The following is a 14,251-nucleotide window of genomic DNA, read 5'->3' as shown; positions in this document are numbered from 1 at the left end:
TGGTGTGATCTCAGCTCACTGCAACTTCCGCCTCCCGGGTTCAAGCAATTCTTGTGCCTCAGCCTCCTGAGTAGCTGGGATTATAGGCGTATGCCACCACGCCCAGCTGATTTTTGTATTTTTAGTAGAGATGGGATTTCACCATGTTGGCCAGGCTGGTCTTGAACTCCTGACCTCAGGTGATCTACCCACCTCAGCCTCCCAAAGTACTGGGATTACAGGCATAAGCCACCACGTCCGGCCTAACATTTTTGATGTTTGAAGACTGGACTATCCTTGAATGTCTATTTAAAAAGGACTGCAAACATTCTGATATTTCTATAACATGAAATACTAAGCAAGCTACAGAACACTATAGGATGCTACCATTTATGTGAAAACAATGGCGGCTGTATATGTGTGTGTGTGTGTGTGTTTTTAATCCATAAGATATCTCCCATGGGATATAAACTGGTAACTGTGACTACATCAAGAAGGAAACCAGGTGTCAAGTATACTGTATAGGAAAGGGATGTCAAGTATACTGTACAGGAAAGGGAGAAAGACTTATTTTCTTGTTTTGGGTTTTTTTTTTTTTTTTGAGACTGAATTTCTCTCTTGTTGCCCAGGCTGGATTGCAGTGGCAGGATCTTGTTGCCCAGGCTGGAGTGCAGTAGCAGGATCTCGGCTCACTGCAACCTCTGCTTCCCAGGTTCAAGCAATTCTCTGCCTCAGCCTCCTGAGTAGCTGGGATTACAGGTGCCTGCCACCACGACCAGCTAATTCTTGTATTTTTAGTAGAGATGGGGTTTCACCATATTGGCCAGGCTGGTCTCGAACTCCTGACCTCAGGTGATTCGCCGGCCTTGGCCTTCCAAAATGCTGGGATTACAGGCGTGAGCCACAGCACCCAGCTAGAAGACTTATTTTCACTTTTTACCCTTGTGTACATATTTTGGTATTGTATACGATGTGCAGATATTGCCAACTCTAATAATTGTAGAGATAATGTTTAAGGAAATACAAAATGAAGTTAAAATGGAAAAAGGAACTTTTCACTTAAACAGGAGTGCTTTATAATCAGATAGAACTTGGTTTGAATTCTAACTATGCCATGTGACAAAAGCATAATTTCAAGCAAGGTATTTTCTCCTTTCTGAGCCTTGGTTTTTCTCATTTATATAATGTGAAGAACAACAAAAGTAGCTACTGGATATAGTTTATGTGAGAATGAAATGAGATTTATAAACAACTAGGCAGTGTGATATGGTTTGGCTTCATGTCGCCACCCAAATCTCACCTTGAATTGTAATCCCCATAATCCCCACTTGTCAAGGGTGAGACCAGGTGGAGGTAATTGGATCATGGGGGTGGTTTCTCCCATGCTGTTCTCGTGATAGTGAGTGAGTCTCACGAGAGCTGATGGTTTTATAAGCACCTGGCATTTCCTGCTTGCACTTGCTCCCCTGCTGCCCTGTGGAGGAGGTGTTTGCTTCTCTTTTGCCTTCTGCTATGATTGTAAGTTTTCTGAGGCCTCCCCAGCAATACAGAACTGTGAGTCAATTTAATCTCTTTCCTTTATAAATTACCCAGTCTTGGGTATTTCTTCATAGCACTGTGAGAACAGGCTAATACAGAGTGTCAGGCAAATGTAAAGCATCCAATATTATTTGGTCATTTAAGCCTCACAAAGATTGTATGAGGCAAGGAGGAAAGCTGGCTGCTGTTGTCATAATTATGGTTGTTACCCTACCCCAATTTACAAGCGAGGAAAGTAGAGTTTGATTCAATAGCATCAAGGTTCCAGATCTCATTTTCTTTCATTCACACCTGAATCCAGAAAGAAAAAAAACAGTAAAAAAAAAAAAGTCAGTTCTTATGATTTAAGGCAGTAATTCCAGTAAAGCTCCTTTCTAGACAGTATGGTTGCAAACTCCAGCTTTTCACATTGACCATAATAATATTTTTCCTGCAGAGAACCATCTGATTACTAGATAAAAGCTATTGTATGACAGTGTGTGTAAAATAGCCATAAATTGAGACCATCACTCATAGGCAAGCTTAAGAATGCTCAGTCCTATTAAATCCACTATAATTAAGAGTGTTGGCTGGGCGCAATGGCTCGTGCCTGCCAACACTTAGGGAGGCTGAGGTGGGCAGATCGCTTGAGCTCAGGAGTTCAAGACCAGCCTGGGCAACATGATGAAACCCTGTCTCTACAAAACATACAAAGATTAGCTGGGTGTGGTGGCACTTGCCTGTACTTGGGGGGCTAAGGTGGGAGGATCACTTGAGCCTGGGAGGTCGAGGCCACAGTGAGCCAGACTGCACTCCAGCCTGGGAGACAGAGTGAGATCTTGTCTCAAAAAAAAAAAAAAAAGTGTTAAGCCAGGTGTGGTGGCTCGCACCTGTAATTCCAACACTTTGAGAGGCCAAGGTGGGAGGATAGCTTAAGCCCAGGAGTTCAAGACTAGTTCTGGCAACATAGCAAGACCCTGTCTCTACAGAAAATAAAATAATTGGCCAGGCATGGTGGCACACACCTGTATTCCTAGCTACTCAGGAGGCTGAGATAGGAGGATCACTTGAGGCTGCAATGAGCTGTGATCACATCACTGCACTCCAGTCTGGGTGACAGAGCATAACCTGTCTTTTTTTTTTTTTTTAAGTATTTTTGACTTGTTTATGAACCAAAAATAAACAATAAGCATAATAAAGTGCTCCTGTGCTCTCCATTTCTTGGCTCCAAGACTACTGTGTTGCCATTATTGTCTCTGGTCTTGTTCAGTTACAAGCAGTTTCCCAAAATGTCTTGGGTCAAACTTAGGACACTTTCTGGATAAAAATGGCTGCTTCAACAAAACAGATTACTTTTTGCCATTTTCCCTTGGTAAATACAAATAAACCCATGCAGACCAACACCTGCACATTTTGGACAATTTTTTAGCTTCACTTAGTTTTTGGCGTAATTAAGTAATCCACTGAGAATAGCAAAGGCAATCAAACTGTGATAAACTCCCAAATCTAGATGGAGCCATTTAAGTCTGTACACTAATAGAATCAGGCAGTCATCCAAAGACTGATTTGCCATTTTGTAATTGAATATAATGAGTTTTTAAAGAAACCAAAGCAAGTCAATCCAATTTAGATGTCACACATTACCAAATGACAAAGGGACCTGCTTTTGCAAACTTTTCTTTTTTGATCTCCCCTTTGTAATACTGACTTCTCCAAAACAAAATGTACAGGTTTCTTTCTTTGTTTTAAATGTTAACTGTTGTTAATTTTCTGTTTCTTGGAGCCAGAGGCCATCAAAGACCCTTGGCCACTGCATCTTCCTTCTTCCCCTCTGAAATTCAGAGCCTCACACGTCCCCGCCTTTATACAAGAGCTGCTTGGCTCCAGTCACAATTTCCCAGAAGGTGGCAAAGATGATTTAAGATTGGCCAACACACATTTTTTTTCTCCCCTGTTATCTTATGCATTCATTTGATTAGTATTTTCAAAAATAACATTTAATATGTTTTGTTTCTTTGAGACAGGGTCTTGCTCTGTTGCCCAGGCTGGAGTGCAGTGGTGCAATCACAGCTCACTGTAACCTTAAACTCCTGGGCTCAAGGGATCCTCCCACCTTAGCCTCCTGAGTAGCTATGACTACCGATGTGGGCCACCATGCCCAGCTAATTTTTTTTTTTTTTTTTTTTTTGTAGACATGGGCTCTTGCTATGTTGCCCAGGCTAGTCTCGAGCTCCTGGCCTCAAGCAATCTTCTCACCTAGGCCTCCCAAAGCACTAGGATTACAGATGTCAGCCACTGCACCCAGCCAATATGTTTTGTTTCTAATTACAATGATAATAAATATTCAATATAAAAAATGGAACATGCAGAAAAGCAACAGGAGAAAGAAGTTACCTGCAATTTTGCCTTACATATAATCACTTAATATTTTACTGTATATACATCAAAAGATTTCTATGTATGTTACAGTAAGTAGGTAGACACGAGCAGGGCAAGAGAGCCGCCCTCCCCCACCTGGAATGTCAGCCGACCATCAGGTGATGGTTAGGCAGTTGTTAACTCTCTCTCCAAAATAATAATTGGTGGCAGCCAGCGCCAGGGAAAGGTAGTCTCCCAAGAGAAAACACCTGAAGCTGGTGAAGAGCTCAGGAATTGGGTGAGTGGGCTCAAGCATGCGCACTAAGAAGCAAAATGGCTGAGTTTAACTGGCACATGACCACCTTCTGGGAACACTCGACTGGTGAGAGATCAGAACCTCAAGTGAGTATGCGCACAACTTCAGCAAACACACTGCACATGTGGCCCCTCGCAAGCGCTAGCAGGCGACTGTGCACATGCGGACAGCCCACCCCAAGGGAAGAATATGGGGAGAAAGGAGGCAATTCCCAGAAGCATGCCAATGTATAAAACCCCAAGCCGAAAGTCAAGCCACGCACTTGAATCTCTCAAGTCGCCCGCTTGGCCCTCTTTGTCCCTGCTCTAAAAACTTTTTAATAAACTTTCACTCCTGCTCTAAACTTGCCTCGGTCTCTTACTCTGCCTTACGTTCCTCCGCTGTTGAATTCTTTCTTCTGAAGAGGTAAGGATTGAGGTTGCTGCATACCTGTATGAATTTGTCACTGCTAACAGGTATATATAATCTATATTTTTACTTTTACTTTTCTAATTATTTTTTAGAGACAGGGTCTCACTCTGTCACCCAGAGTGCCATGGTATGATCATGGCTCACTGAAGTTCTGAATTCCTGGGCTCAAGTGATCCCCACACCTTAGCCTCCTGAGTAGCTGGAACTACAGGTGTGTGCCACCACACCTGGCAAAATCTTTTTTTTTTTTTTGTAGAGACAGGGTCTTGCTATGTTGCCTGTGCTGGTTTTGAACTCCTGAGCTCAAGCGAACTTCCCACGTTGGCCTCCCAATGTAATAGGAATACAAGTGTGAGCCACCATGCCCGGCTCTTGTAGTGTATATTTTAAAAATAAAATTTGGTACATTCTGTACAATCTATTTGATATTCTGCTTTCACTTAGTATATTGTGATAAAAGACAGTCTATGCTATTAATCCATATAGACATTTTTAGGTTGTGTGTTAGAGGCACAATGATTTACAGTCTATTATAGATAGATGTATAGGTTTCATCTAATTCATCAATATTGTAAATAATTATGCAAGTGATAGCCTCATAGGTAAATCTCTACTTCTTAAAGATAAATTGTCAAAAGGAGAATCACTGAATTGAAGAGTGAAAATTTCTTTAGAGTATTTTGATGTGTATTGAAAAATACTCCTCTAGAAAAACTATACTGATTTATGTCCTCCAGCAGTTCATGAGAGTCCCTTTCTGATTAGTGTTTCCAATGGCTTTTAGGGGCATATTGTATTTTAACATGAAGAGAACTAATGGAAGTGTTCCTTCCTTCCAGGAAAGCGAGCCTGTGTTGGAGAGAGCCTGGCCCACACAGAGCTGTTCCTATTTTTATTTTTTAAAAATAAATTATTTGCTCTTTGTTGTTGAGACAGGGTCTCCCTCTGTCACTCAGGCTGGAGCGCAGTGGCACAGTCATGGCCCACTGCAGCCTCCACCTCCCTGACTCAATTGATCCTCCCACTTCAGCCTCCCAAGTAGCTGGAACTATAGACATGTGCCACCATGCCTCAGCTAATTTTCTTAATTTTTTTTTTTTTTTTTTGTAGAGATGCGGTTTCACTATATTTCCAAAGCTGATATTGAACTTTTGGGTTCAATCCCACCTCAGCTTCCCAAAGTGCTAGGATTACAGGCATGAGCCATCCCACCCATCTCCTTTAAATCTTGAATTATTGAATAGCAGTAAGAGCCTAAGCCTTAGGTCAATGTGGAAGCAACATGTAACCTCCAACTCTCCTCCAGGCCCTGGTCTACACAGAGCTGTCTGGAGATCTGCCCTTGCTCCTGAACCCTTGATTTTCTTAGAATTCCAATCCCCTAAATCCAGTCATTTGACTCACTAGGAAACTGAGGCCAGCATGCCAGTAGGGAGTGCCTCCACCCCTGGAGAAGATGATTCTTTAGAAATTTCCAAAATGTATCTAGTACCAATAAGTGACCTGCCTGGTTCCCTGATCTTTCCTTTGCCACGTAGAGGCTTCTGGATAATTTTGGTCCTCAGTTCACTATTGGGAATCTTCTGTAGCATCCACTCCAAATTAAGAAGATTCACACAGTGAACCTAAAATTCATATGAAAATGCAAGGGACTAAGAGTAGTAAAAACAATCTTGAAAGAAGAACAAAATATAAAACTACAGTCATTAAAACTGTGTGTTCCCTGCTAGTCTAGTGACCAGGGAAAAAAACCCAAACAACTGTGTGATATTGGCATAAGGACAGACATATAGACTGAGTGTCCACAAAGGAACTCCCACATTTATGATGAAGCAATTTTCAACAAGGGTATCAAGACAACTTTATGGAGAACAGTCCTTTCCACAAAGGTGCTGCGATAATGGTGTATCCACATGGCAGAAGGATAAAGTTGGACCTCTTCCTTAAACCAAGTACAAAAATTAACTCCAAATGAATCATAGACTTAAATGTAAGCATTAAAACTATAACTCTCAGAAGATGTATTAGTCTATTCTCATGCTGTGAATAAAGACATACCTGAGACTGGGTAATTTATAAAGGAAAGAGGTTTAAGTGACTCACAGTTCCACATGTGAGTCAATTAAAGGCCTGGGGAGGCCTCACAATCATGGTAGAAGGAAAAGGAGAAGCAAAGGCATGTCTTACATGGCAGCAGACAAGAGAACATGTGCAGGCAAACTCCCCTTTAGAAAACCGTCAGATGCCACGAGACTTATCCATTATCACGAGAACAGCACAGGAAAAACTCGCCCTCATGATTCAATTACCTCCCACTGGATCCCTCCCACAACATGTAGGAATTATGGGAGCTACAATTCAAGATGAGATTTGAGTGGGAACACAGCCAAACCATATCAGAAGAAAACATAGGAGTAAATCTTCATGACCTTGAGTTAGGCAATAGTTTCTTAAAATGACATCAAAAGTAGAAATGACAAAAGAAAAAAACATAAACTGGAGTTTATTAAAATTTAAAAACTAAGTGAAAAGACAACCCATAGGATGGGGGGAAATATTTGCAAATCATATATCTGATAAGAAACTTGTATCCAGAATGTATAAAGAACTCATAACTCAACAATAAAAAGATTAATAACCCAATTTTAAAATGGGCAAAGGATTTGAATAGACATTTCCCCAAAGTAGATATACAAGTGACCAATAAATATATGAAAAGACTCTCTAAATCATTAGTCATTAAGAAAACACAAAATCATGATGATATACCAGTTCACACCCACTAGGATGGTTAAAATAAAAAAGATAATAACAAGTGTTGACAAGAATGTGGAGAAATTGGAATCCTCGTACATTTCTGGTAGGAATGTGATATGGTGCAACTGCTTTTGGCAGTTCTTCAAAATGTTAAGCATAGAGTTACTATATGAACCAGCAATTTTATTCACTTCCCTGGAGAAATGAAAATATATGTCCAGGCGGGGCATGGTCGCTCATACCTGTAATCTCAGGACTTTGGAACAGCAAGGTGGGCAGATTTCTTGAGCCCAGGAGTTGGAGACCAGCCTGGGCAACATGGCAAAACCCCGTCTCTACTAAAAATACAGAAAAAATTTAGCCAGGCATGGTGGCATTCACCTTGTAGTCCCAGCTATGCAGGAGGCTGAGGTGGGATTATCCCTTGAAGCTGGGAGGTCAAATGTTGGGAATAGGCCCACCAAAATCTGGCCATAAACTGGCCCCAAAACTGGCCATAAACAAAATCTCTGCAGCACTGTGACAGGTTTATGAAGGCCATAACGCCCACGCTGGAAGTTTGTGGTTTTACCAGAATGAGGGCAAGGAACACCTGGCCCGCCCAGGGTGGAAAACTGCTCAAAGTCTTTCTTAAACCACAAACAATAGCATGAGGGATCTGTGCCTTAAGGACATGCTCCTGCTGCAGATAACTAGCCAAACCCATCCCTTTATTTCAGCCCATCCCTTCGTTTCCCATAAGGGATACTTTTAGTTAATCAAATATCTATAGAAACAATGCTAATGACTGGCTTGCTGTTAATAACTACGTGGGTAAATCTCTGTTCAGGGCTCTCAGCTCTGAAGGCTGTGAGACCTCTGATTTCCCACTTTACACCTCTGTATTTCTGTGTGTGTGTCTTTAATTCCTCTAGCACTGCTGGGTTAGGGTCTCCCCTACTGAGCTGGTCTCGGCAGTCAAAGTTCATACAAAAACTTGCACAGATTGTTCATAGTGGTATTATTTATAATAACCAAAAAATGGAAAAAACCCAAATGTCCATCAACTGAAGAATGGATAAAATGTGGTACATTGATATAGTGGAATATCATTTGCCAAGAAAAGGAATGTAGTACTGATGCATGAACCTACAACACAGATAAACCTTGAAAGCATGATTCTAGCCTGGCATGGTGGCTCATGCTGGTAATCCCAGCACTTTGGGAGGCTGAGGCAGGAGGATCATTTGAGCTCAGGAGGTTGAGGTTGCAGTGAGCTGCATTTGTGCAATTCCATGTACATAAAATATCCAGAATAAGCAATTCCTTAGAGACAATGGATTAATGGGTGCCTAGGGCTAGAAAGTGACTGCAAATGGATACAGAATTTTCCTGGGAAATGATAAAAATATTCCAAAATTAGACTGCAGTAATGATTGCACAATTCTCTATATTCTAAAAACCACTGAACTGTACCTTTAAATGGGCGAATTTTATAGCATGTGAATTATATCTCAGTAAAGATTATTACTAATAACACCTATCTTCCAAGGCTAGGAGGTTGGAGATTAATGATAATATATATACAGTATTTTCTCCGGAAGTTAGGAGGGGCTCATATGCAAATTCAAGTTTTTAGACATTCTTTATAATTCTTTATAAGCCATTCTGTTCAGTTTGTGAAATTCCAGGCTTAGTCACTATTCAGTCAATTAAAGTTTGTTATATTTTTCTGGCATACTATTGACATGTTGGACTTCTATTTTTCTCTGAATTTAAGATGTCATCTGTTTTAAGACACACTCCAGTTTCAGAGACATACAAATGTGAAAGAAGGAGTGCCTTAGAATCAATGAAATATAATTGCCCCGCTACATGTTGGCCCATAGCCATTACTAACCCAGTTAATAGAGCTACTCAAAGTCTGATATGTGGCAATCCCTCCATCCCAAGTGACCAGATCATTTAGAGCCAGGATCCTCTTTTCCAGTTAACCTCCTGCTTGATACCCTGTTATCCTCATTGATGTCATATCAGTAAACATACATCACATTAGCTTTTTTCAAAAGCAGGGAGAACCACTTCACTCCCGACAAAGAGGATTACACAGGTACAGGCTATTTGCAAATTAGGCAACACTGGTACACAGAATAGATTCAGAGTCCATGCATGCGTGGCTGCCATTGGCTAGAGGGCAGTCTGAGTCAATATGTCACTGAACCAACGATTGCCCTGTTGGAAGGAGAGTTAGTGGGGGCACATGGAAGAGCTGAGGTTTCTGGAACTCCATGTAGTCATTTCCTGCCCTGTTCTAAAAAGTCAACAAAATATAAATGCAGAGGAGACTGTTTATTCTTTGTTACTGCTTTTCAACATGAATACCTGTTATATGCCAGCTACAGAGTAGGGACTGGGAATCCAGAAACAAATAAGATGTGGTCCCTGCCCTTAAGGACCTTATATTTTAATCAAGGAAGTCACAAGCCAAAAATTATGGCACAATGTAATGTTTGTAGAGAAATATGTGCCAAGATCTATGGAAATACAAGGGAAGGACACTAAAATCAGACACAGGGCAAATGATGGGAAAGGTTTAGAGAAAATGATGCCTGGATTTATTCTAAAACACAAATAGGAGTCAGCTAACTTCTAATTGGAGGGAGAGGAGATGTTCAAAAAGTCAGAGGCTTTTGAAGACTGCAATTTGTTAGGTATAACTAGGAGGCGGGAGGGGTGCTGGAGAGGAGCAGGGCATGTAATTCTGGGAAGGCAGGAAACATCAGGGCCTGGCAGGTCTTTGCCATGTGAGGAAGTGTGGGCTTAACTGAGCAGAAAGGAGAAGCAATAAAGGATCTAAACAGTGGAAGGAAGGGGTGAGCAATAGACAAGAGGTGGTTTGCACTGAAGAAAGATCATGGTGGCGACTGCATGATGTGTGCAGTGGAAGGGGGTCAAATCCTGGCAGGAAGATAGATGATGGGAGGCAGTTACCAAGATCTAGGCAAGGATGAGTGAGAGCAGAACCGAGGCTGTGGCAGGAGATGGGGAAAGCAAGGGTCAGCTATGAGGATCAACACAGAAAATGGAGAGGGCTTAGTGAATGAGTAATCATGGGAAGTGAGTGAGAAGGAAGAATTTAGAATGGCTCCTGTGTTTTTGACTTGGGCAACAGGTGGTGCCATTTCCCAAGAGGAGCAACTATGGGTGAAGAGACACTGCATTCAGATTCAAATGGGTTGCATTTGTGGTCCCTACAAAATAGGCAAATGGGGAAATTATTCTAGCCAAGCCAATAAGAATATAATAAATACAATGAACATATACATAGCGCTCTACAGTTTATACAGAACTTTTATTGAAATGTGAGACATGACTGAAGCAGTGTGTGGTGGGGATGTGGGGGTGGTGAGTTCTAAGGGGAATTTATTTGGAGAGGAGGAGCAAGATGTTTGCAGAGAACACTGAAAATCCAGCACTGGATGCCAAGCGCGGTGGCTCATGTCTGTAATCCCAGCACTTTGGGAGGCCAAGGGGGATGGGTCACTTGAGGCCAGGAGTTTGAGACCAGCCTAGCCAACATGGTGAAATCCCTGTCTCTACTGAAAGTACAAAATTAGCCAGGTATGATGGCACACGCCTGTAATCCCAGCTAATCGGGAGGCTGAGGCACGAGAATCACTTGAACCTGGGAGGCGGAGGTTGCAGTGAGCCCAGATTGTGCCATTGCACTTCAACCTGGGCAACAGAGCAAGACTCTGTCTCAAAAAAACCAAAACAAAACAACACAAAAAACTAGATGCAAAAAGTATGGGAAATCCCAGAAGGGTTACAAAGCTGTGTTTAGAAGAAAACATGGGCTAGGAACAATGGGTCACACCTGTAATCTCAGCACTTTGGAAGGCCAAGGTAGGTAGATAGCTTAAGCCTTGTAGTTGGAGACCAGCCTGGGCAACATAGTGGGGCTCCATCTCTACAAAAAGTTTAAAAACTGGCCAGGCATAGTGGTGTGCACCTATAGCCCCAGCTACTTGGGAGGCTGAGGCAGGTGGATTGATTGAGCCTGGAAGGTAGAGGCTGCAGTGAGCTGTGATTGTGCCACTGCATTCCGGTCTGGGTGACAGAGTGAGAATTTGTTTCAAAAAAAAAGAAAGAAAAGAAAAAAGAAAACACAAGAATATTTATTTTGGCAAAATCGAGGTAAAGATAGTGGGAAAGGGGAATTTTGAATTCACTTCCAACTCTTGAAACCAACTGAAAGCCAAGAGCAAAAAAATAAAAAAGAAACTTCTACTTTCAATAAACAGGAGAAAAGTTATAAAACAAAACCACGGAGGATGACTGCTGAATGAAATGAATTTTGATCCAAAATATGTGAGGATTCAGAGCCAACACATCCTTGTAGAGACTCTGGGAAAGAGATCAATTTCCCTAAGATGAAGTGCCGTGCTCCCGAGAAATGCATCAAGGACCCTCTGTGGGTGGACTGACAAGGTCTAAGGTCTGACTAAGGGTGGGGCAGACATGGCCCCTGTTCTGCAATATCATTATCTCTATTGTAATGGAACCTATGATTTTTAGATGGGATAAAGACTGTATTTATCTGCTTCCCTTGTACATAGGCATGGCCATAAGTTCTAGCCTATGGAATGTAAGTGAAAGTCGCATGTGAAATTATGGAAAGTGTGCCCTTTTTTAATAGCTTTATTGAGATATAATTCACACACCACACAATTCCACCATTTAAAATGTAGAATTCAATGGCTTTTAGTATATTCAGAGTTAAGCAACTATCACTACATTTTAAGATAATTTTTATTATCCCAAAAAGAAACTTGGCACCCCTTATCCACCATCTCCCAAATCCCCCAATGTCCCAGTCCTGGGCAACCATGAGCCTACTTTCTGTCTCTATAGATTTGCCTATGCTGAACATTTTCTATAAATAGAATCATGTACTAAGTGGTCTTTTATGTATGGCTTCTTTCACTTAGCATAATGTGTTTGAGATTCATCCATGTTGTCACATGTATATTATTTTATATCTTTTGGTTGTTAAATTATATTCAGCATTTTGAATAATGGTGCTATGAACATTTGTATGAGTCCTGTGTGGACATATGTTTCCATTTCTCTTGAGTGTATACCTAGGAGTAAAATTTCTGTGTGATATGGTTCTATGTTTAACATTTTGAGAAATTGCCAGAACTGTTTTCCAAACTGGTTGCACCATTTTATGTTCCTTCCAACAGGTGTGTGAGGATGGGAATTTTGATTTTAAAGATCCTGGCTCCTTTTCTTTTTAAAATCAAAATTCCCATCCTCACACACCCATTGGAAGGAACGGCACTTTGGGAAGCTGAGGTGGGAGAATCACTTGAGCCCAGGTATTTTAGGCCAGCCTGGGCAACGTAGTGAGACCCCCGTCTCTACAAAAAGTTTTATAAAATTGGCAGGTGCACCTGTAATGTTGGTATGCACCTGTATCTCCAGCTACTTGGGAGGCTGAGGCAGGAGGATCACTTAAGCCTAGGAGTTAAAGGATGCAGTGAGCTATGATTGTGCCTTTGTGCTTCAGCCTGGGTGACAGAGCAAGACCTTGTCTCAAAAATAAAAGGAGAGAAGGTGAGCTCCTTGCTGGTGGCTGAAATGTGAACATGCTGACAAGGCTGGAACCATCTTGGATAGTTGGTGAATATATGTTGAGCCTGGCAGAGCAACAAGCTAAAAGGAGCCTGCACAGCAATGGCCTTGAACTGCCTGCTTCCAAACTTCATTTACGTGTGACTAAAGAAATAAAGCTACAATTATATGGGGCTTTCTCTCACTTAAAGCTGAATTCTAATCTTAACTGATATAGGTTGTTGGGGGATAGGGAACACCCCTGGAGAATTAGAGACCATAGGGAAAGACACTCAAGAAGGCAGAACCAAGAGGGAGGTGGCTAAAGGAAGAGCCAGACTGACAATACCATTTTATATCTTCCCAAACTGTCTGTCTTAGTGAGGGGGGATGAAGGAGGAGGGACCAGAATCATCAGATTACAACACAGAGCACCTGAGTAAAGCGGGTTGTTTTGAGCCACACCAATGTCCTGAACTCTAGTATCTGAGAAAAGACATAATAGCATAGAGCCCAAGAAGCATGGTGACAGGTGTTTGAGAAAACAACCCGAAACGGCATTGGGGATGACTCCTGCTCACATTCCTCACTCCGCTCTACCCTATTTTTCTTTTTCTTCCTTTTTATTTTTTTGAGACGGAGTCTTGCTCTGTCACCCAGGCTGGAGTGCAGTGGCGCAATCTCAGCTCACTGCAACCTCCACCTCCCGGGTTCAAGTGATACTCCTGCCTCAGTCTCCTGAGTAGTGGGGACTACAGACACAAACCACCACGCCCAGCTAATTTTTTTTTAGTAGAGATGGGGTTTCACCATGTTGACCAGGATGGTTTCAATCTCCTGACCTTGTGATCCACTCACTTCAGCCTCCCAAAGTGCTGGAATTACAGGTGTGAGCCACCGCGCCTGGCCTCTACCCTATTTTTCAACACATCATGATCCAGACAGAAACTCCCCCGTTCAAAGATGAGGGATAACCAGAAAGGGAGACACATGGAGATGCTTAGGAGAAAAGAAGATACATCACAAGAGAAATTATTCCAGACAACAGAAGAAGAGTTCAGACAAAGAATCCTACTAACTCCCAAGCTACAGATATTATGATCAACTTGGGGAAACATTTTAAAAGAGGAGTAAGAGATGAGAGAGGAGATGGTGAGACATCAAAAGGAGGCCAGGCTTAGTTGGATGAGCTCAGGAAGAAAAATAAAAGAGGAAAAACAAAATCATGACAAAGAGCCCAGCACGGCATACATTGCAGAATGATTATATCAAACTAATGAACATATCCATCACTTCACTCACTTATCATTTTTG

Source organism: Pan paniscus, chromosome 8, assembly GCF_029289425.2.
Source record: "Pan paniscus chromosome 8, NHGRI_mPanPan1-v2.0_pri, whole genome shotgun sequence".
NCBI classification, from domain to species: Eukaryota; Metazoa; Chordata; class Mammalia; order Primates; family Hominidae; genus Pan; species Pan paniscus.
This window is presented reverse-complemented; position numbering follows the sequence as displayed.